We start from the raw sequence: 23,260 nt of genomic DNA on the forward strand, positions 1-23,260 counted from the left end.
GTATTCTTATGCTGGACATTCCTACCTTTTAAACAAATGGTGAGCAAGAGTTAAAGCTGCCTTTCAATCTCTCAGGTTATGTCTTCAACTGAGCTTGAAATAAATTGCTCCGTGGATGAACAAAGGACTCAATTCTCCTGGGCTACCAACCTAGCACTCTTCTAAAGTACAGAAGTCAAATATAAAACAAAGAAATCAAACAGCTGTAAGACCTGATAAAGTGCAAGCTGAAATAGGAGACCCAGAGGACTGCAAGTATTATACAGCAAGCAAAATATCATTCTCATGTGAGTAGTGTATCATGTCAACTGTATTACTGCCAGGATAGGAAAAAGTAAGCAGGGAAGAAAACTTGGAAAAAATAAAACAAAAAAAATCCTAATCAGAAAACCAACCTTCTTTTTATTGCTGTAGATACAGGTATTTCTTTTGATAAAGAAATCGAGCTTTAAAATAAGTTGATATGAGGTCAGAAGTATTTACTATCCTAGGTAACTTCCTCTATCTGTACTTGTGTAACAAAGATATGGCTGTAAAACAAGCCAGAGAAAATTCCAGCTATCCAGAAAACTACCAAATTGGCTTTCTGCGTATTATCAGTGGTAGTACAGGAAGAATAAAATCCTTCCACTGAGGAGTGCACAGTTGGAGTTAGGGAGTGTAATATAGGCTGATAGCCCCCTATACTAACATGAAGCTTGTTGTCTGATATGATTGCAGCTCTTTCCAGTTCAGCCTGCAAAGGGCAGGAATACTGTGCTGCATTCTGGAGTCTGGCTGGCAGGCAGTGCACCTTCACCTCTTGCCTTCTATTTCTGATTCATCAGAAGACTGGTAAGGTTGTAGTTTACTCACTTGGATATGTAGACTGTAATTAATCTGCTAACCTTCAGAGACAAAGCAGAAATGATCTAATGCTCATGTGTCTGCAAAAGTGTATAAGCAGCTTAAATTTAGAGTCCAAGGTTAATGTCCAGCAAACTGATGAAATAAACTGGCTATCCTTGAAAAGTAATTCACTTAAATGTTTCTAAACCCTCAATCCCATCAACATCTGCTTTATTCAAATCTGATAAGAATACTGGAATGTTCACTTCATTTAGTACAATAAAGACTAATCCTGCACTGATTTATGGTGAGAATAATTTAAAAACCTGACCTTTTTGTATTGCAGCATTCGAGTCAAAAGGAATTTACACTGACAGTGGATTATCTTCTAAATGGTCCAAAAGCATTGCAAAGAGCAAAAAGAGGAAATGGCTTACCTGAATGCCATTTAGATCTTTATCTTTCCATTTCCATCTTCCACTAAACCATGCTGAAATTTTCTTGAAGCTTGGATAACTACAGTTTTTGTTGCTTTTTGTCTCTAGTCAGCATCACTTGTCCTTGCTGTTAGTGTGATCAGGTTCTTTAAACCTGACAACAACACTAACAGTTCAACTCTGTGTGAATATAAAAATATGAGTTTAAGTTAATCTCTTTAGGGAAATTTTTATGCAACTAAGTTTAATTTTTTTTTTTCTCCTTTCAGGCCTAATTCAAATATCAGTTGTTTGTTGGAATTGTACTGGCTTCATATGTCTCAAATTAGATCAGAATCAGACCAATCAGCTTTTGAAAAAGAAAGTTTTATTTCCTTGCACACAGGTTCCAAATGCACTGTGGTACCAATATAAATGAGAAAAAACTGCATTTAAAAAACTGAACTAGAATGACTTGATAGTGATGTAGGTAAAACCTAACACCAACATTTTTCACCAATCAGAAATATCTTGAGCAACAGATTGGCCTTGTATAAATTTATTCCTGTGTAACTTTGGGATTATGCTAATATGACTACATCATCATTTAGAAGACTACAGCAGCACTTACCTAGTTAAGGGAAATTTTTGTAAAGGGCAAAAGGAAGAGTAGATAGGTATCCCACATACTTCAAGGATTCTTTTCTATTATTCTTTTTTTTTAAAACCAAATATGGTATAAGGGCCTTATTCCTCAAGATAAATTGAGACTGCTGATGGGAGACAAGTTCTTGCATTAAGTCCTAAAGAACAAAATTATATGAAAGGTCCACTCAGAATTTCAGAGATGCATGGAAAGACTATTTTTTTAAAATTAAATGGAATTATTGCATTGGAGACACCAGCAACCAGGAGTTCTAAGTTACAGGAGACATGCCTTTTATATAAAACAGACAAATCCTTTAATTTTTATACCCCATTGTTAAATTTTATAAATTCCTTATGCCATGTAGAAGTCACTGAAGAACCTTTAGTCAGATACTGATATAGAATGTCAAATTTTGTTTGTAGTTTTTGGAGGGGACTATCATACAAATATGAGTAACTTAAAAGGTCTTTTGACTTCCAGTGGGAAAAAACCCTTCTCTCTGTATTTATTCAAAACCAGATTTTCTTTTCTAATCATTAAACATTAATGAATGTTTATTTTTGATTTTGTATGATTGAAGCTATTTAATAGTAGAATCCTAGAAAGAGGATTGAAGCTTCAGTGTATATGGAGAGATATTTGTAAACTGAGTGGTCTTATGAATTATAGATTGATCCAATCTAATTCCTCAATATAATATATTTTTAGATACACAGATTGGAGAATCATGTCAATGTCAAATTGTCTCTGTACAGAAAATACTAAGCCCAAATTTTGCATTACTTGTTGCATCTGAATTCTGGGAATGTACCAAACACACTTTTTAGTGGGACCTCACCTCCGTAGTTCTTCCAGTGGTTACTTTAAACTCTCCTGAGAGAAAAACCAGCAACCAGAATAATACAACACTTTAGTCAGAGACTGATAAACTTGTTACATAGAATTTTTGTTTGAATTATTTGACCGACTTATGAAAGTTTTTAATTTATAGAGCACTCATTAGGAGTACACATATCATATTTTTCCTAATATAAAGGCTTACCAGCAAGTGTTCTCATGATTTATTTAATAACAGCTGGTTTTGTTGTAGAAAGTCATAGGGTTTCATTCAGTTTAGATACACATTCAATGTTGACTTTGTGGGTTAGGTAGAATTATTACAGATAGGTTGGATTGTACTGTTTGATTAAAGACTAGTCAAATGTTCTATTTAAACTTTAAAGTTTGATACTTCTCAAAGTCTACTGTGTCCATAAATTTTGCTCACTTCTAGGACCATCTTTTCCATCTATACCCACCAATGCTCCCTTTTCCTCATCATGTTAGCTGAAGGTTCATTTGCGTCATTGTCATTTAGTTTTCTCACCTGAGTGTACAAGATGGGAGGCTCCTGTGTGTATGCTTTTTTGAGATAAGTTTAAGCTTCAGAGAGTAAAATGATCAGTTTCCAGATCCAGCAGACGTAGAAGGCTTAAAACAAGCCAACTCATAGGAAGCTCCTAACTGTTTACACATAGCACATGTGTACAAACATATACCTCTTGAGGCTCTTTCCTGCACCCTCAGTGTTTAGCATGATACATATTTGGTGGCATATTTTGGGAACATATAATTTCCCCATGAACTCTGACCAACAGAGCTTCCAGGGAAGTAATGGTTTGAGACTTGAGCTAAAAAGTCCTATCTTTTAGTGTTAGTGCTGTGTTGCATTTCAATAAAGTATAACTTTCATGATTAGTTCTATCTACTGTTCAGTTCATGAATACGGATCCAGTATTAATTTTAGTTCACATATCCTCGTGTGCTTGTGTGCTTCACTGTGTGTCAGATATTGTGTGTTTCTCCTCTTTGCATAAAGTTATTTTCAGCTAGAAAGCATGGGGCTTCTGAAAATTATCACTCTTAAAGATACAGAGGTCAAACAGATCCTTGATAGATGAGAGGAAAAACATGAAAGGGTTGGGTTTTTTTCCTCTTAAAGGAAAAGTGGTCTGAGCCAACGTTTCATGTGATCATTGGTTATTCATCCACTATAGTTAAAATTGAACATGCATCTACAGGAATTATCTCATTTCTAGAGAGTCAAGACTGTGTTTTTCCCTTCAGTAGTCAGTGCTTCTGTAGTGGCATATCCGTTTTTGATCTCAGTGTGCACTGCTTTTTCAGACACAGCGTTCAGCCAATAGTTTTCCTAGGAAGTTCTCAAGTGTTGGCATGTACCAGGATTGAAACACAGAGGTCTTTATCTTTCTTGAAGATAAACTGGTTGAATGATAGGGCTCCAGTTTCTGTGTTCTACTGCAAGATTCATTTACTACCATCATCCAAAGGATGGCACGAAACACTTTATCACTATCTTCATTACTATGTGCTGTTGTCCTATGGGCTATTGTACATGGCAAATGGAGAAATTAGCACTGAGTGTATAAACACTATTAGTTAGCTCCTAGCAAAAACCAAACAGAACCAAGCGCAATCTTTATGTGGTAAAAACTGTTGCATAGTTTGGCATATTAATAATCCAGTTTTCCTAATAACAAGTCTGATAGTGGTGAGTGACAGGAATTAGGCCTTAGTGGATCTATAGGAGCAGCTGACATCTAATGGATGAAGATAAATTACTCTGATTATGGTACTAGGTTATACAGACTAAAAAGGTTATTTTGAGATGTTTAGGGCGATTTAAAAAAATTAACATGGTAATTCAAGTTAATGTGCTACACATATATCAAGATTTCTTTGACATTTAATCATAATGTTCTACTTTGAAAAGCTGTAAGCATATATCATGGTACTGCTAATATTCACTAACAATCAAGGACCATTTTAAAAGAACAAATGAAACTGATGTTGTCTAGTGGTGTTGATAGGTTCTCATCAATTTTAGATGTTTCCACTCAAAATCATTATTTTATTCTGCAACTAGCTAGTAATCCCTAGAATAACATGAAGTGATATGATGTCTAGTTTTTGAGTAATTTTATTTGTCAAGGGTCTGGGTCAGCATTCAATGAGTTGAAATTTAAGTTAGGTGGGCACTGTAATAATTTTGGAAGTGGAAAAGCCACTAAGCATGAACTCTTTTTTAACAGGTCTGGTCTTTCTTAATCTAGTATTAATCAGGTTTTCCAGGCTAAAAATGTGGTTAACTCTTGTTTTTGTGAAGTTTACAACATGAATGTTGATAGCAAAGTCACTGAGAGGCTTTCCATAGATAAGTCTAACCCTTTCAACCACCCTTATTGTTTTAAGCTCTATAAGAACACACATTAAAACCAAAGGGTAGATGGTAGAAGTTATGCATCCCATCAGATTTGTCCTTAAAAATCATGTAACCTCTAGAAAGAAAAGAAAATATTTTCAGAAGTAAGACTTTGTTAATGTTACACACTGCAAGAGCACACCTCCCAGTACTTATGGCTCCACATGTGGCTATTTCTCACTGCGGCACCACAGCTTCTCTCTACACAACACTACCTGACTGCACACAATCATAGATCAAATTATTCCATAATGCTTTCCACTGTAAGAAACATTTTCTCAAACACTAGTTTTTTAAAAAGATGTGATGTTTCTATGCAAGTTTGTACTTTCCCATTGCAGTTATGAAAAATGTACCCTGAATCTCAGTTAAAATTTCTAGTTATTACATACTGATATGCTATAGTCATATATATACATTTGTCATGTATACACATATATATTAGTTGTTAGATATAGATATATATAGATATAGATGTAGATATAGATATCAGCTATTACATACTGATATGCTGAGGAAAAATTCTTTTTTTCCTCAGCTGATCTTCAGCTGCTAGCATGTCAGACAGAAGTCAAATATTTTTGTGATCTGTGGGAAGTAGATGTCACATGCTCTCAGTCAGTAAAGGACTGTTGAGATGTGCACTGAAGTAGGCCTGTAGTGAAAGCACAAAATTATCCCAGTCAGTTTCTTATCTTGCAAAATGTATTTGATTGTTCTCTTTTTTCCAAAAAAAGCTATGCTGGCAATGACATTTTCAATAAGACATCAGATACGCAGTGTATTTAATGTATTTTTTCATTCCTTGATTTGTTATAGAAAAATATTATTTCCTCCCTTTTCTCAGATTCTTAACCCTAATATATTCTATTGAGACTTCCATTTGAAGACTGCATATGGTTTTGTTATTTCAATACTCAGTGGGGTCTATCTGACCACAGCAATCTCTGTCAATTTTAAATGAAAATTCAGCAATGTTCACATCAATGATTACTCAATAGAGTATTATGTCACCTATAGTTTCCTCAGAAATTAAAATATACAGCAGTAGATCACTTTCCAAGCTTACTTTGGGATGGTCATCTTTCCATTATAGAATTTGAATTATATACAGACACCCAGGTTATTGTTCCTTTCTTCTATCACCTTTTTTTGCAAAAAACCACGATGTTATTTAGAGCCTAGCCTCAGATGAGTACCATTGTGACAGTGCATTACCAATGGGGTAGAAAATACAGAGATTAGGAAAACAAATCTAAATTGGTTAAAAAAATAATAGAAAAAATATGTAAGTTATATCTACATGATAAAGACATAATTCCCCTTTAATCCGTGTTTTTCATGTCCCTTCCATGAAATATCTATACTACATGTGCTGTCATGCTCAAATAGTCTGTAACATTTTTCAAAAGAGTTGTATCTAATCTAGCTGTATTTTCAGTGTTTCCATTTGTGTTTTTTTTACCCCTTAGAGAATGAAATAATAGGCATATCTGGGGCATGGTTCATCTCATCTGAAAAGAGACTTCTGAAATGTTATTGAAAACACACTTTAAATGTGATAATGTGATTCTTTTATTTTTATTTTTTAAAAAAGAAAGGAATAAAAAGCAAAAGTCCCTTCACACTGCCTGACTTGCAATGGGGACATCCATATTCTGCGAAGAGATGACATCTAAAGTATGTCAGGTAATAGATACAGTTTGGTCCAAACAAAAGTGTTTGGCTGAGGGAGACAGGACCTTCATTGAGGAACAGAAGAAAGTCTGAGAATACCTGGTAGCAATTTCAAAAGCTCCCTTTTAGGTGTGTATTACAATATAATGTTAGATCACATGATTATAATGTGGTTTTCTGAAGGAACATGGAGCACTTTTGGGATGGATACCATAATTCATAACTATTAAATGCATTCTTTTAATTGTGCCACCTCAATCCTTTGCTCACTATAATTCTCATTCCTAGTTACTGTCTAGTTTAATCACTACTTATTCCCATTCTTGAAGCATATGTAGAATAACAAACTTTCAACATTTCCATCTACTCTTGATTAATTTTCCCTTTTTCTATTTGTTCTTTCAAGTTTCTTAGAGTATTGTAGTAGTAACTCAAATATATCCTATCCTTCAAAAGTAATAAACAATAACAAAAGCTGTAAGGAATAAAAAAACCCTAAAAACCAAAAAACCAAACCAAACCAAACCAAACCAAACCAAAAAAAACCCCCAGGAGCTTGTGGAACACACTTTTACTAGAATTAGGAAATATTATAAATTTTGGAAAAGTTGTATGATGTGTGCAAATTTAGAACAGAAATCTTGTCATACAACAGGATATCAAATATGTATCTGTTTTTTTTTTTTGGAAAGAACCAGTGAAATTCTCAAAATAATTAGTTTTTTTTATTAAATTAATTTATTAATTTAATTGATTTAATTAGTTAGATTTAATTTTAATTTAGGTTAGAATTAAATATCACACATTGTTTATTGCTAATTTTGCTTTGTAAAATAAATATCTGCATTGCTTAGCCTTTCATCCCTTTGAAGCAAGGCAAACATAGTTTTTACCAAAGTTTTTCTTTCCAATGCATCATTAATCTGACTAACAATCGCTTATGTGACCAGTTAGTTAAAGTTACAGCCTTACCTGTAGATGAGAATTCTCCTTTCCCTTACCTTGGCGCACAAGAAGTCTAAGGCCTCAGCTTTAGTGAACTTCAGGGAACTTGTTCTCTTTATTTTCCTTTGACAGGTTTCTGGGGGCTGTCAGTGCCCTCAAAAAGAAAAAAAATGTTTAAGTCCTCACCAAGAGACCCTGTCAGCTCACTGCCTACTCCCAAATTTTGTCAAACATGAGAAAAAACTTCTTAGTTTCTGTAGGAAAGAGAAATGGGAATTACTGTCCAGTATTATAAAGTTTTTCAATTTCATTGCTTTCCTTCTTTGGGTACATGTGGACAGAGATATTTCTGTTAGGAATGGAAGTAACTGAATACCAAATTCTATTGTCACCAAATTCTATTGCCACTAAAATTTTTAGTCAGCAATCTATAAAGAAAAAGCAAAACAATTTTAACAATTTGATTCTTCTTAATTGGTTTAAAAACTTTTACTATTCCCTACTTTGATAGTTTTTCTGGGATGAACTAAAGCAAAAAAAGAAAAAAGTAGAATATTAATTGTGAGATTGAGAGAGGGTAACCAAAAATATTATATTTATTTCCATGTTTTACGTTTCTTATTGAAATATATATAAGAACATCTATATTTGACCTTCACTAAGTGGCTCCTGGCAAAGCTAAGGTAATTTTCAGAGGTATAACCTTCTCATTCTCATTTTGATCCAACTCTCACCTGTTGTAGAGTAACTATATCTTAAGATGGCTACTAATTCTGTTATAATGTCTGGGTACTTTTCCAGAGTTTTCAACATTGCTTACTAAGACTGGGGAGTTAGTTTAGATACAAAATCTTTGGGGAAAACAATTCTCTTTGAGTTCCAACTCATGGCAATTTTCCTTTCATGTTTTCAATGTATAACTTCTGTATTTTAATTGAGCTATACATTCACAAAAAAACCTAGACTGGCACTATAAAACCATATATTCATATCAAGAGTACCTCAAAAAATCAGTTTCATGGTCATGCTCCAGGGGTGAAAACTTCTCCCATCTTTAAAGGACACACATAATGGATATGCACCAGAAGGGTGTAAGAAATATTGCCTGCTCATTGTCGACCCTAAAAGAGAATGCCAGATGGGAAAGGGATAATGCTGGTGGCAGCAATGCACTGCCGGCAGGTCAGCCATGCCTTCTGCAGCAAGAGGCTGTTTTAGCAAGCTGTGTATCCAGCCTAGACAGCTCCTTTCTCTGCAACAGGTGGGATCAGAGCATGTGTAATTACCAGCAATTTGCTTATCACAATCTGTGGTAAGTGAAGTGCTTTATGATTACATGATGATACGTTTGCTTCTTTGTCTGATCTCCACCTGCTCAGAACAGGATGGTACAGATAAATTATTTTTATTCATGAATATTCTTAGGAGAGAGAGATATTGCTCACTGAACTAATTTTATTTTATTCCTGCAGCTAGGCTGCTATTATTTCTTGTGGCAAATTTCAGCCTCTTCTGGATGCACTGCATAATAGAAGGAGCTACTAAAACTGGCAAACTCTTAATGTTATTCTATGCCATCATATTTTGTCTTAGTTTTAGCAGCCTCTGCAATAGATACACAGAAAAACAGTAACAGTTCAAATTCAAAAGTTTTCCTGTTTCTTCATATATATGTATAAAAGGTCCTAAGGTGTGTATGTAGGTAGCGGCTTTTCTATTATTTCTACATAATTTCTCTAAATATAAATACCAATTTGTTTATTTTCCTATTTCTTCTGTCAAACAACCCCAGAAGCCCAGACAATCCTTGATTCTGTATTGTAAGTGATGCAATGACATAAGTTAAATTATTTAAATTTAAATTATTTCTGCATTTAATTTAATTTAAATAAGGTCTTGCTGTCATAATCCCTACAGTTGTTCCTGCACCTCAGACGGTTAAAGCTAGATTGTGCTGGCTGGGCCTGGTACAGATGACACGTGCTAGGCAGCACCAGTGCATCTGAGAACGCAGGGCAATGATCAAATATGATCTGCTCCCCTTGCACCCCTCAAATACCACTAATGGGCTTTATAGGTGCCCTTTCCACTGGTGCATAGTTTTTGACAGTGCTTAATGAGATTAGGACACTGTTTAAAGTATATTGTCTGTATTTGTAATGTGGAGCAAATATTTACATTCAACAAATGTTTTTGATAGAGATTTTGCCTCAAAGCTGGTTTAGTGTTTAACCGAACCAAGCTGTTGAAATGGGTGCAGTTTTAAACTGTAATAATGAGCTACCTGGGACAGAATGTAGTCATGTAGTTGCAAGAGGAGTTTGACTCCACGTCAGGGTGGTAGCTGCTTATGAATTCTATCTTCTACCAGAAGGTAATTGGTTATCACACTTAATGCTTGGATAGGTTGGTGAGTGTTCCATGTAATGTAAAACAATTAAATATTTACATATAGTTAGTAATGCAATCAGATTCTCTGCTGCAGGTCAGAAATAGAGGAGGAAGGGAGAAGCAGATTAAGAAGGTGAAAAGGTCAGCAGTGAAAATAGAACAGAAGTGAGAGAATAAACTTTTTTCCTTGAATAGCTGAGAATGCATTTTCCATCAAGTATTAAAGATTTAACAGAAAGCTTATTTTTGTTTATTGGAAGTGCACTTCACAAATGCTTGAACTGACCTCAGTCTTTGGGACAGCATTACATTTTCATATGAATCAAAATGCTTAGACAGTTTTTTAGAGTGGAATTTGTACAGGCAATTTTCCCTTTGCCTGATGTACTATAACAAAATATAAGAGTGATGTATTGGCTAGATTAAAGATGAGAAAGTAATTTTATTTTATGTCTGGTACAGTATGTTCCTTTGAATATAGTGGCTAAAGTTGTCATAAAAGCAACGAGTAAATTTGAAACAAGATGGCCATTAATTACAATAATTTCATGATTATAAACCACACCATTTTGACTAAAATTTTGCTCCCAACCTGGAAGTGCAGCTTACACTCAGGAGTGGCCAATATATGAACAAATTTCAGAAATTTCCCAACCCGGAAGTCCAAGCCCACCACATCCCCGAGCCAAACTGGACTCCACCCGGCCTCAGGCGGCAGAGCAGAGGCGGGGCAGCAGCAGCAGCAGCACTGCCCAGCCACAGGGAGCGTGGTGGTGCTCCCCGGTCAGGGACGCCGCACCCCTGTTTCCCTGCGGCACCGGCCGGGCACACCACTCCCCTGCCTCCCAGCGGCGAGCGGGGCTGGAGCCGCTCCCTGACGGATGCCCCGAGCCAGTAAACCCCATGATCCCGTGATTCTGTTACTAATTGGTAACTTTGTGAAAATTGCACGCGGATCCTTGCTGTGAACAAAAGTGCGGCTAATAATCCAGTGCGGCTTATATATGGACAAAGAACGAAATGTTGCCGACACCCAGAGCTGAGGCTTATAATCAGGTGCGGCTTGTAATCATGAAATTATTGTAAATCTAAATAAAATTTGTGAAGGACAGGTTCCTAAAGCTTGAACTGGATGGCTTCACAAGGTACTTTCAAGCTCAATTATGCTGTAATTCTACATAATATTCTACTATGCAACTTCCACTGGACTGTACAAAAGGAGAAATTTTTTAAGACTTATCCATGTTGTACTCAAGTGAATACTGTGAGCCTTCAGCTATAATTACCGGAGAAATCTGCACCAAAAAGAGCCCCCTTGCACACAAATGCATGTTCAAGTGTGGGCCAGGGGTCGATGGCTCCTATCTCAAATACAGATTTGGATCTGTACACAGGCCCATTTCTTTGGTCCCTGTGCACAGAGTCGCAGAATTCTGCGCTGTTTATAGATGTTTCTGTTGTACAAAGTTCTAACTCTAAGCATACATAATGTTTTCTGCAGTTTGAGCAGTAGTGCTCAAATCATGGATTCCTTATTCTGTCTGTAAACAAGGAATCATGCTTATCAATATACCAGGTAATGTATAAAATTTGGTTTTAAATGTTTAGTTACCATTATCTATGCCATTAAAGCATATTTTTCATTTCATAAACACAACTACTGTAGAATTAATCTCTTCATTGTTTGTGTCTCTTTTAATGCAGTGAGTGTAGAAACAATTCTTATCATTGAACAACCTAAAGAACCATTAAAAACATCATTCAGGATATGACTTATGAAGAGGACAAGTGCATCAGGCAGATTTTTAATTTTCTCCTGTTTTGGTTCTTATTGTTTTTTACTGAGACAATGTATAATTAAAGATAAGAGAATTTATTTTCATACATAGAACATCCGCTGCTATTTAGGTATGATCATATCATTTTGATTTCTTCTGATAGCAGATTATGGTAACAGTAAAGCCTATTTAGATAGAATGAGAGAGGATGATAATGGAATATTTGCTGCGTGCCTGAATTCTAAACGTGTCAGGAAGCATGTGAAAACTAAAACAAACATTGAACTGCTCATTTAGGGAAATTAGTCCAGGGGTAATTTCACAGGTGCTCTTTCCTGCTAAAGCTTCACAGAGGATGGGACTAAGCTTCAATGTGGCTGTGGGCTTCACTTAGAGGAAGCAGTACAGATGCAGAGCAGCCCCACATGTGTCAAGGGACATTTTATACTGTCTTGGACAAGACTGAAGTTATGGGCCAGAAGCATTCATGTCCCAAATCATGTAGCCTCATGATTCCTCCTGTCTCCCTTTCTATTGCACCAATATGTAATCCTTTATGTATTGCTGTGATCTTTCAGTAAATCCAAATTGGTCTCAAAACAACCATCAAGAAAACAGGGAGAATGACATATAGCATGTGTAACTGCTAGTCAGGAAACAAAAATGTTCTATGTTTTCAGATCTCTGGAGAGTAATAAATGTCACTTGAAACACAGATAGTACTTACAGTGACATAAAACCACAGCAAAATGTCCTTAAAAAACCCTTCATTTTTAAAATTGACGTATACTGTATTCTTTTCAGCAAGAAAATACATGTCTTTGTCTTCCTCTGTTGTATTTCTACGAGACAGCCTTGCTGTAGCTGTAATTTAAAACACCACAGCTTTTTCCTGAGTCAAAAGTATTGCAACAATCATCTGGCTAGAAACAGAAGATGAAAGGCATGCTGTAAATGCTCACTTCTACCCAAAATTTTGTTTCTTCTTGGTACCTTATCTGTCAAAATTGACCTGATTTCAAATCACAAATTTTACATTGTAAAAAAAGCTGACTGTCAATCTATAGAAGAGATATGGACCCCATGTGTATATAATTCATCTCTGCTTCTCATCTTCTCATCTCATCTTCTTAAGTGACCTGGAAACTTCGGAAAAATAGGCCTCTTGATCAATGAGAATTCAGATAATCATTATTAATGTGGAAACTTTCTATCAAGTGCTCTTCAAATAGATTTTTTCTTAATTGCTTCCTCACCAGCACTGGAAAAAGGAAGTTAATTTGCACAGAAATAGCAAATAAATGGAAATAAGGAGGCTTGCAGAAAGCTTGTGAAAGTTATCTAAGCTTTTGTTGAAAAGATTTGAAGGGAGAACATATTCAGTCTGAATGAGTTCATTAATCCCCAGTGGATATTTAATACAAACATGCAGGTCTACATTGAAAGTTCAGAAAATATCTCATTTCTATGGTATCTCTTGTTGAGAGAAGTTGTTCTTTAATCCCTTTATTCATGCTGGTTGTAGGGGTTAAGAATCTGCTCATTTGAAGCTGTTAGTCTAAATCAGCCCACATTAGCTCCTCAGAAATGTTTTTTGAAACAAATTAATTAGAAGACCTTGATATTCTACCTTATGCTAAACTGCCTGAGTTATAATTGTGAGGATAATTGGATGCATCTCCCTACTCTACAGTAGGCAGTCAATAGCAGATGGTGCCTTGATGTCTCATTTTTCAGAAATATGGTAGATTGCATTCACTAGTATGCTAGAGTATCATCATAAATAATTGCAACTAAAGGAGTTGGCAAATAAAAACCATATATTATGACATGCATTTTAATAGAATTTGAAACGATTCCTATTTACTCAGAGACAACTTGTAAAGTGCTATAGAGTGCTTTAAGATATAAGATATTGTATACTAGTAATTGCTCTTATAATACATTTGTCTGCCTATCATTAGACTGCATTTTTCATGTAACTCATTTGTATGATATTCATATCACACTCCATTTTTATTTCTAAGGTTCTCAGTTGCAGGATTTTTAATCATTCTTTAAAGTTTATTCATTCGGCTTTGCCTTTTAATTGCAGGCTTTTATATTTAATTAAGATTTTTGTGGCATCTGTTCCAGAAGTGCCATATAAATGTTATGATTCATACATTTATGAATTATAAATATTTTGTTCCAACAAAAGCCAAAACACAGAACTACCAACACCTACACATAACTGGGAGAGCCATAAAATGCTTAAGTTGTAAGTTTATACAGCTTGTTTTTAAATGCAAAACTTTTCCATGTCTTGTGAAATAAACTGGGAATAATTTCTTACTAACTAATTCTCATGATACCACTCTATTTGTTTTAACACCATTATATTAACTATTTGAAGACCTCAACAACAGTTTCATCTGTGGAACACACAGAAATGTCATTTCCTCCTTCAGTTGGGCTTGGAATATACTTCTTGCAAATTACAGTGGTTGAAATGTTTTATTTTCAGATACCTGAGTATAATTCATAGCCCCAGTGACTGAAACGAGAATTACAGGGATGCTTTCCATGAACCTGAAAATTCATAAGTAGCTTAAGACTTCTGGTCATCTTAAGACTGGAAATGCAGACACAAAAATGATTTAATTTTGCTCTAGTTCTACCAAAAAAGGTTTGTACTCAACTTTTGCTGGTTTATGTAAGGTGCATTTGAATGTTCTAATCACTGCTCACTGGCTGACAGTTCTACCTGCACGATTGACTACTTTAAATATATGCTATCATGGTAAAGACAGGATATGTTCACATTTTTATGGTTGGCATTCAACACTTATTTATAAAAGCTTGTTTTAGGCTAAGGCTTGGAATACTGAATAAAACCCATGGCCACCAGTCAAAATGGATTTTTATCTGTCAAGCCCTCAATTTTCTCTGGCAGAAATAAAGGTGCACCTACAGAAAAAATGTGAGAACTGGGCAAGCATGGAAACTGGATGTCTAATGTGTGTGCTCAGTAAACACCTGCACTTATTCCATTAAATAGTCCCTTGTTCCCCTGAATGTCTGCTTAGCGCCCTCAGCATGCTTTGGCATAGAGCTGTAAAGTCCAGCTGCATGGTGATCCCCTTCGTTGTACCTCTTGGAATTGTCCCCCACTATCATCTGATACCTTCCAGCTCTTTCACTGCAAAAGATGATTCTAGTTTCATTCCAATCTCTTCTTCCCATGCCTTTTATGATATGCAAATCTTTAGTATCTTCTCTTTTTCAAACTGCATAATGCTATCTAGTTCAGCCATTCTATCTATGGAAGTCATATCACTTTCATGGTAATCAGTATGACTAAATTGACTTTGTTAATTTATGAAAGAAGTAATTTTAAAGTTTTTATTATTATAAAAGTATTTTTAATTATTCTTACAAGAAAGGGATAAAATTAAAGAGAAATACAATTGAAATGCAGTCAATAAATGATTCCTGAGAAAAGAATCAAGACACAGAGTTGAAATCCATCCATGTCAACTCTTAATCTTTTAATTTAATACTTAATGATTCAATGCAATTATGCTAATATATGCATTATATTGTGAAATGTGCTAATAAGTCCGATATAGATTGACTTACCAAATACTTAGGCTCATAGAATAACTCAGGCTGGAAGGAACTTCAGGAGATCTCTAGCCCTACCTATTGCTTGAAGCAAGATCATCTCTGAGATACTACCAAATTTTCAGGGCTTTGTTCAGTCTGATCTTCAAAACCTCCAGGATTTGCAACCACCCTGGGCAACCTCTTCAAATGTCCTTGTGGGGAAAATTTTTTCCAGTCTGGACCCGCACTAGATCTCTTTGGGACAAATGAAATTAATTTTTTCCCCCTGAATTTACTGGACAAGAACCTGCCCAGGACCAGAGTGTACGCTCACATATAATTTTGAGATAGAAACCAGAAAAACAGGCATGTGCCAAACTGGAGCTGGCTGACATACAATGCATTTTTTTTAATACCCTGGAGGATATCAGTCTGCATGTCCTTATCAACTTCCCAAAACAATAATGAGGTGTAATGTATTAACTACTTAAACTACATGAAATGAGTCTCCATCTGCCTGAACATTCCTGGGACCGTTTGTGCAAAATCCTTTTGAATAGTTGAAAAGAGAAATGTTGACACTCAGAGAGCAAAACTAATTTTCTCATGGGTAAAGCTCCACACTGTTCTACACCTCTGCAAAATTTTGCTTCTGCGTATTAAAGGGAGACTGTAACTTGGAGGATTGTTAGTAGAGGTAACTAAGCTGACTGAGAAGGTAAAGCTTAATCCCAGACAACTAGCAGAGCTTGGCTTGTTTAGGCTAGAAAAAAGGAAATCTGAGAAGGGACTGATTGCTCTCTATCATATCATCAGGAGAATAAAGAGAGAAAAAATATTTAAAGAAGAGATTTAATGTTGGCATAGAAGCAAATGATGAGTAAATTTAGGATGGAAATTAGAGGGCTTTTAGACATCATAAGCCTGGCTTTCTTGAAAAGATTTCTATTAGAAATAGAAGAGGCAGAGACCAAATAATTTTTAAAAATAATATAATAGTTTATTAAAGGCTCACTTGTGACTGAAGGTGGTTGGATCTGGTGAAAGATTTCCTGTTTGATATTCTTAATTCAGCAAATGACCTTTTCCCAAGTCTCTTAAGGACTTATTCTCAGGAATGCTAAACCCAGTTGAAATTCATTTAATCTTGTTCTGGGAGCAGTTCCTTCATATGTAAAATGGATGTACCACTAAAGTTGAATGAGCATTTCCAACCCCTAGGATAATTAAAATAAACAGGAAAAGAAACAGAAAAAGAAAAAAAAGAAACAGAAAAAAAAAGAAAAAAGAAAAAGAAAAAGAAAAAGAAAAAGAAAGAAAAAGAAAAAGAAAAAGAAAAAGAAAAAGAAAAAGAAAAAGAAAAAGAAAAAGAAAAAGAAAAAGAAAAAGAAAAAGAAAAAGAAAAAGAAAAAGAAAAAGAAAAAGAAAAAATTAGGAACACACCCTGAATTTTTTTAAAGCAATGTAGGAATGTCAGATTTCCAAGGTTATTTAATCTGTAATAGAAATAGGCAGCAAAATTGATAAGAATGCTTGAAAATCTATAATGCAGAGGTAAGTCTTTCTACAGGGGCTCTCTGGGAACTTCCTATGGGGCATGAAGAAATTCTGCTAGCACAGTACACAGTTTAGGAGCACACAGGAATTATTTACTGATTAATACTCATGAGGAACAGTAACTAATAACACGTTTCCAGGTTAAGCATTTGCATGCTCATGGTGCATTCATGTCGATAAGACTCTGCTGGTAAGGCAGTTTTCATACAGGAGCTGCAGGTGTGTTCTCTGTTCCCCCAAGTGTTGCTGCATTGCTGTATCTAAATGCTTTTTTTTTCCTTGGTTTTCATTTCATTTCATTCTTTTCTCTTAAGTCACTGAGTTAGTAATTTCCATCTCTGCTTTTGTCTTTCTTATCTCTCATAGAAATAACTTTTCTTTCCTCTTACAGCTGAAAGGGCCAAAGTCAGAAAGATGTGTTGTAAGAAAGGCAGGCTTTGCATCGCACACAGCTGAACTCCTAAGATGAGTTATAGCAGTACCGTCTCTGAATGATCCAAACTTTGAGGTCTGTAGATCCAGCACCAAGGAACTGCCCTCCTCCAGCATCTTCAGTACTGCCCAGGTTTGAGAATATTCGGGATAAAAATTAATTCTCCTACCCTGTCTCCTTCACTGTAATTGTAATTCATGCACTGAAGAAATTGAAGCTTTTCCATTATTTCAGTGTAGTTTTTGTGCCTAAGTGCATTCTATTACATGCTTATGTTAGGAGTAGAAACATCTCTAATAAAAACTATGCTTAATTACAAATAGAAAAATATAAGATATATATTATTTAATAACAAGTTACCTGGGAAAGCAAGAAGTTAAATTTGCACCATAAAAAAAGTGGAAATGTATGGGAATTTACAGTTTATGGCAAACTGACATGAGCCAGTGAGACAAAAACATTTTTCTGCAATGGACCATTTCATTATTTAGCAGGCATTTTTCAGTATGACAGTAACAATCACTGTTTGCAGAACAATCATGTCTGTGCACTCAACCTCTAAATTTTTTGTGCTGATTGCCCCTTCAAATCTGTGGAGATCTGGAAACAAATGTAAGTGTAGGTAGGTTTGACAGCAGCCTATTTAGCCTTGGCCTTGGGTTTATATTATTTCAACTTTTGTTCTGCCTTGGTTTTAGTAAAGTTGCCATTTGAATTAACAGCCCTCCCTTTTCTTTATAAGTGACCTGTGAAAATGAAACAGGAAGTTATTCCAACTGGGACTGTAAAGCTCTTAGCTGAGGCAAGACTTACGAACCTTAAATTATCTTCCTAAACAATGTACTGCGTTTTAGGTTGACATCATTACATTTCTTGTGCATTAAAGAGCGAAGAATAATGGTTAGGCAAAATTCTGAGCTTAGAAATACAAAGGCAGTTATTATTAGTAATGCACCAAGTGATCCAGAGGCTCACAGAATAAGCAGTACTTGCCTGCCCTCGCTTGCCAGTAGGAAGTGTTGTAGTAATGTTATGATGCATGACTTGGCAGCGGGGTTGGACTGAGGATCTCCAGAGGTCCCTTCCACCCCCAGCAATTCTGTGATTCTGCATTCTAAATGTTAAATATTCTTATGCAATTAGTAAACCCCTAAAAATTATATAAGCACTGTAATTCTAAATGACAAATTCTTTGTATATACTATTCTCAAATATTCTAAGTAGACAAGACATTGTTCAAATTAATTTACATTTTAAAATTGATTTATAATCCCTAGAAGAGACCAGCACATATAAATTTGTACATTTTTCTATTAAAAACTGTCATTTGTAATAATTTCCCGCTTTAGTGTTCCTCCTGGATATCTGTTAGGTTTATACTGAACCCATTGCGATTTTTCATGTTAATATCAGGATACTCAATGGATCAAAGAGCTTTAACAAGAGTTTTCTCCAGTCATGAACATTCTTCCTTTCATTTTGTGTCATGGCAGTTCCCGATAAAAATTTACTAAAACTTTCCATGAATAGGATAACAAGAACTATTTGAAGAGTTACAATTTGACATAAATTTATTTTTTAAAGGGAAACTATTACTCTGACTCATGAAAGTATTTATTCTTATATACTTTCAGATACATATCCAATATATGTAAAACATCGTACTGACTTTTTTTCCTTATGCTGCTCTATTACGTTTATAGCTCATTCCTTATTCTGAAAAAGGAGTAAATAAATTTTTGCAGTAATATAATTTGCCAGATATTTTAAAGATCTGATTTCTTCCTTACAAAAAAACCCAAACAAACAAACAAAAAAAGAACCAAAACAACAAAACAACAAACCACACAACAACTACAAAAAAAACTAAAAAAAAAAATTCCCTTGAGGTTCTCAAGATTTTCATAGTAATTTTTTTAATTCTTTGTTCTATCAGGAATGGGGACACAAAGCAGAATCCACCTGAACCTGCTTTTGTGATGTGAACAACAGCATTTATAAGATTTAATATATCTCTTGTATCTTTAATTCTATAAAATATAGCCCTTCATATTGACTCTTCATTTTAATCAGATGAAATTGAAAAGTAGCTTTTATGCTCACTCTATAATTCTACTTATTTAATTAAGTTGTTTAGCCTTCCAAAACTTACAGCAATCTCTACTGACACTAAGCAGTCTTCCAGCATTTGCTGTTTGAAACTGACATTCTTTTTGTCCTCAGGACAGCTTTAATTTTCTCAACAGGTGTATTAATGCTTTGGGGAATGTCAAAAGAGATTTAATGAGAAATCACATGTGAGAAAGGATGTCGTATTTCCAAGTATGATGAAAGCTGACCATGACTTTGACCCTGATATCTCATTTCCCTGCCACTCTCACAGTCTCAAGTTAGTCACATACTGCTTGACACACCCACATTCATCAAATAGACTGTTTTAAGTTATTATCCAGCAGTTTACATTGTTCAAAATTGTTTAAACCTCACAGATATTTTTCCAGTTTCTCATTGTAATGAAACAAATGCCAGTGAGGGACCATAACCATAGAAAGAAATCTTGCATAATCGCTGTGCACGTTTAGAGGATTGCTGCTAACTGTTGTGGCAGCAGAACTTGAAAGTTTAAAATTACAGAGAGGTGGTATTGCCAATTCTCACCAACTCTATTTAGTCATCCCTTGTCTGTCCTCCATCCATCTAGTAAAATCCTCAGTCCCAGTATGAAAACTGCTGCCCTTCAGTAGGTGAACAGGCAGGATTTTACTCAATCAGTTTTGTTTTCTTAAATACACAGCTGTCATTGTTCCTGACCCTTCCTTTCTCTTTATTTGAAAGACTCCACTCACTCTACAGACACTGAGGCTAGTATATGACAGAGTTGACCCATTCCATGAAAATTTTCCCAGTAGCAGCAAGGCATGGAGTCCTAGGTTGAATGGCATGCACAAGGCCATCCACAACTTCTTTGGGCAACCTGTTCCATTGTCTCACCACTGTCTAGTAAAGAACTTTTTTCTAATGTCTCATTGAAACCTCTCCTCTTTCGTTTTAAAACCCTTTCCCCTTGTCCTAATGCTATCTGTCTGTGTAAAAAGTCTATCTCACCCTTTTTTATGAGACCCCTTAAAGTATGATGAGGTGTTCCCAGAGTCTTCTCATCTCCAGGCTAAACAACCCCAAGTCCTCCAGCCTGTCCTCATAGGAGAGGTGGACCAGCCTTCTGGGTAACTTCATGACCCAAATATTTTGATATTATATAATTACACTGCAGCAAAGCACCTTCTGCTTAGAGATTTGTCCTTTATTTAGTACGTGATGTGTCTTGGCTCAAGTGACCAACTACTTTCCACAGAATGTAGGAAGTTTGTGATGGTGTCTCATGATGTACTTTTACTTTGAGGGACAGAGGGTCCAAACTGTGGGAAAAATTCATTTCACTTCAATGCCAGCTGATGATGAAGTGGTTGCAAGAACCAGAAGTTGACCTTCAGTAGTGAAAGGTGCATTCCCAGATTAATAAATTTGATTTAATACAACAGATTCTAACGGGCTTGTCCTTATCGTATCTTTTTTTATTTTTATCAAGTTAGTGCTAGCTCTTAATACATTTTATTTTTGCTTTTTTTACTTTAATTCTATGTTATCCTCCATATTTTCTCTAATGTTGCAGTACAGAATTCTTTCAGCTTATTTCTCTTTTGTGCAATGTAGATATAAAAGTGACAAAACTTATATGGTCTGTGATATGTGAGGCTGAGACTCCCTTTCTGCTGAAGAAATGAGGGATGTCCATTACCTGTGTGTTACCAAATTCTGTACCACTAATCCATATATTTATCTATTTGCATAGACATGAGATACATTTAGATATTTAGATTCACTGGTCCTCCCAAAGTCATCTAGTAAGCTGTGGCTGACTGGAAAATGGAGTCCAACAGCACTCTACCTGCCGCGTGACATGAATTGACCTAGTGAAGGGCTTTTGGTTAAACAACTGGAGACTCACTCTTTTGTTTTAATGGGAATTATAGCATTAAATGCACAAATTAAAAAAAAAAAAGTCTCAGAGGGGTTTAGCACCTCCTTGCTGTTTATTTTATAAGCAGGTATTAATTTGCATAAAATAAAAATGGGAATAAATAATGTAATTAAAAATAATAGTATGTTAATCTTCTATCCCTAAGCTTCCATTTAAATGCGTGAAGGGTGATGCATTTGGATCTGATACTTGTTTACTAGGGATGATTGCTTAGCCACTTACTGTATTAATATTGACAGATGTCCCAGAGAGATAATAAGTTAAAGCATATCAGTACTTTGCAGTCATTTAATGTTAGCATATAATGCTACTTAATACATGTTGACTTCCACGTTTACCTTCTCTGGTAAAGAGAGGAACAGCATGAGAGTTTTTTCCTGAGTTGATTTGATTTTTCTATCAAATAAATGAAAAATGACAAGCAAAAAAGTTTTCTAAAATGACAAACTTAATGTTTTGTTTCACCAGTGGGGGAAAATATAACATTAAAAGGCTAATTTGTCAGGTGTATTTATAGATGGCTACAGGTGGTTTTAGAAAAGTTTTTTCAGCACTAATGTGATATGAATTCTCCTCTCAAAGGATGTAAATAATTCAGAGTATTAGGGGAATGCAAGTTTTCAACAAAAAATCCCTTCTAAAACTTCAGGGGGACATGAAAAAAACAAAGACTGATAAATTAATAAATTCTACCCATATAAGGAGAGTTGTATTCCTCCACAATATATTCTAAAACATCTCCTGATGTAAATGTGAAAATATCAACTGACTAATCTCTACAACTGCCCTTTACCAGTTCTCTCCCTCTCAAATGTGTGAAGAGATTTCAATATTTATTTTTTAATGTCAAAGAAATTCAAATAGTAGTAGTAGTACTAGTAAGGAAAAAAATAGTGGAGAAAATGTTTAATAATTTTCTTGAGAACTATGAACTAGTATTGAAACCTATCTTGTACAGGAGCATGTTTCTGACATGCAGTTCATCTGACATGCAATAACAAAGCAGTATGAATATATGAATATAGATACCTGTTTTAAAATGCACCCTTAGCAACTCTTCTCATGTAGGAATACCTAAATTATAATGATACATTCTGAAAGTTTTCCAAGAGCTTGGTATTTATATGACTCTTCTTTGATTGCTATTAAATTTAAAAAATGTGACTAAAAATGTGCAGAGATGTTGGCTTGTTGCCTGACTGATGTTGCCTCTGATATAGCTTTGCTGCAAGGCTTGTAAAGTTTTTATGTTTTTAACTGGGAAATGCAGAAAAATATTAAATATATTCATATTTCAGTAATATAATTAAAAGCATCAGCAGTGCTGTTTAGCCCATGGATTCTGCAATCGTCAAGACCCATGACTAGCTGCACATTTTGAAAAATGTCCAAAATGAAGTTTTTTGTTATATTGTAATGGTTGCATCATTCAGCAACCTGTAAAAAGACTTGTATTTTTAACATAATTGGCAACAGCCCAGAAAGTGTTGGCTGAATCTTTGCTAATTGAATGCTGTAGTCTCCTAAACAAACTGTCTGGGTACAGCTGAGTTCAAATAGCAGAAATAGTAATGGTGAAATTTTCTTGGAGCCCAAAGTTCACATCAGTCATTTCTATGTTTCTCCATATTCTCCTATTAACACACTTTAAATTTTTATGAGCAGGTACTTTTTCCAAACAGAAGGAGTCCTATTCT

Source organism: Catharus ustulatus, chromosome 6 (assembly GCF_009819885.2).
Source record: "Catharus ustulatus isolate bCatUst1 chromosome 6, bCatUst1.pri.v2, whole genome shotgun sequence".
NCBI lineage: Eukaryota > Metazoa > Chordata > Aves > Passeriformes > Turdidae > Catharus > Catharus ustulatus.